At 44.8% G+C, this 2,278-nt stretch overlaps 1 pseudogene; it reads right to left on the reverse strand.

Annotated features, from left to right (window-relative positions):
* Nucleotides 1-432: 432 nt before the first annotated feature.
* Nucleotides 433-1,613, reverse strand: LOC102849534 (annotated as a pseudogene).
* Nucleotides 1,614-2,278: the final 665 nt, after the last annotated feature.

The raw sequence follows: 2,278 nt of genomic DNA on the forward strand, positions 1-2,278 counted from the left end.
AACCAGATCGAATAGTCTTTTCCTACATTTGTTTGACAAGTTGGATGAGCCAATATTGGCAGGACTGAAAACTTTGTAACACTGCCTTAAGCCACAAAGTTCAAGGCTAAGGTGACTGTGAACCCATTTCAGAAGTCTTATAGAAGACTATATTCTGCTAGTAATCTGGATTATACAATTTTAACTTCCCCAACATGGTTCTGTGTGGTCTATAAACTATTGCATTGGATTTTTTTTCCTGTTTTTTTTTTTAAAGGATTTTTATGTTATATTAAAAAAACCACAAAATAAAACAAGGAATCAACATGTATCCTAGAAGTCCTCTCAAGAGTCTCAGAGCCCAAACAGCCTTGAGGCTGATGCCTTTTTCCTTCATGCTCAGCTTGCAGCTCATTTAAGATCAGAGATGACTTGTGTTTTAGGATCTGAAAATCAAACTTGTTCCGCCAAATCCAAGACCCTGAATTTATCCAAATTGTAGAAACGTACTTTCACCACCCGTCCACCAAAATACCTCCCATTCAGATCAACAACAGCTTTAATTGCTGATTCAACCCTCTCAGATTCTAAAGCTATCCTTACTGCTTCATCATCTGGAGCACCAGGAATTTCAAATATTACGCATTTTCCAACTTTGCCATATTTTTCACATTCTTCCTTGGTTTCAACTTCTAAGTCTTCATCTACCTCTCCGGCACCAACCATGTTCCTTAGTAGGACCACTTTAGTGGGGCACTTAAGTATTTCAGTTAATGGATTTGAATCCGATTTCTTGGCTGCATCTTTCTCTGTAGCATCACCAACAATGATCTTGCCTCCACGTTTGCTTGTTTTTTACACTGACAATGCAGTGCTCAGCCCCTGTTCATGCTTCCCAAGACCTTGGCCTTCCCGGAAGCCATACTTCTGCACGTGCTACCGTGCCGCCCATGTTAGCAAGGAAGGAGTTGCTAGGCCCGGTTGGAGATCTTGGCCTATCCTGTTCCTCATACACTGGGGGAGGGATAGCAGCTTTCAAAGACTGTGATCGAGGTCTTGAATCCTCTTCAAAGGGAAAATTTCGGGGTAACTCTTTGTCTTTTTCTACAAGAGAAGTAGGTGGTGCAATAGCAGCTCCGCCCATACATCTTTTCTTCCTCTCTCGCTCATAATCTTCATCTTCATTAGAATCCGGATCTGGGCGCCTTGAAAATCCACTAGCTTCATGTCTGTCTTTACGCCTCGTTTCTCTTTCTTCTATTTCTTTCTGTCTTTCCAGCTCCCGCTGTCTTTGTCGTTCTTCTCTTTGGCGTTTTACTTCTTTCTCATAATCATTAGGAAACATAGGATCATATTCATCAGCTAAGGGAATTAAAACTTCTCCTGCAGAAAATCCACTGGGTACAGGATCCTTTAGGCCAGCTGCTACATGAGGTGGGGTCATCTGACGAACCGCCTCATTTTAGGTCTATTACTGGGCCAAGGACTGTACTTTGTTTTGTCCTTTGGCTCTTTGCTTGAGTGAGAGCGGCCTTCTTCACCTGAAGTTGAGACTGCAAAAGTTTGAAATTTTTGGACCAGCCTTCTGTTTTTGAATCACTGGTTTCCACTCCCAGGTCATCATACAGGGACATCTTCTTTTCAGTTTAATGTGCTGTGAAGTCAGTTACGGATCCACCACTGAATTTCTGAGGCTCTAAACAGTACCAGGAGGGGACTTCTTATGTCTTCCCTATCACCTAGCCCGCCCAACCGACTTTCCCCATGGGCCGGAGCGGCGGCAGCGCGGAGCCAGGGGCCGAGGCGCCCAACCTCCATATCAAGTCTGGAAGCGCCGCGGAGAGTGCAGGTTTGAACGCACTCTGCGTAAATATACCGATGACTAGAGCTCAGAGATGGTGCCAACTCCTACGCCAAATGCGCAAGAGGTTCAGCGGCTCAGAGGTCAGGGAGCGCGTGCTGCCGGGAGAGAGGGGACCCCTGCGCCGCTGGAGCCTAGCCTACATTGCCTCCTCGTGGTCGGAGGTCCACACTGCATGGTCCCTGTTGCCTACCCTCTCCAAGGCACAATCTTTGAAATGTTAAGACATTTTAGAGAAAGTGACAGTGACCCCTGATGGTGAAAAGTAGAAATGATCCATGGCTGCAAAAATTTTAATGGGAACCAGTTATTTTCTTTTTAAAAAAATTTTTTTTAGTTTTTATTTTTTTTACAGAGGTTTTGAATTTCCATTCATTCATTGCCGCAATTTTCTCCCTGCCCACCCCTCCCCAGCAGCTCGCTTCCCCCTCCGAAGAG

Source organism: Elephantulus edwardii, unplaced genomic scaffold, assembly GCF_000299155.1.
Source record: "Elephantulus edwardii isolate Elephantulus edwardi_28Jun2011 unplaced genomic scaffold, EleEdw1.0 scaffold00008, whole genome shotgun sequence".
Lineage (NCBI taxonomy): Eukaryota > Metazoa > Chordata > Mammalia > Macroscelidea > Macroscelididae > Elephantulus > Elephantulus edwardii.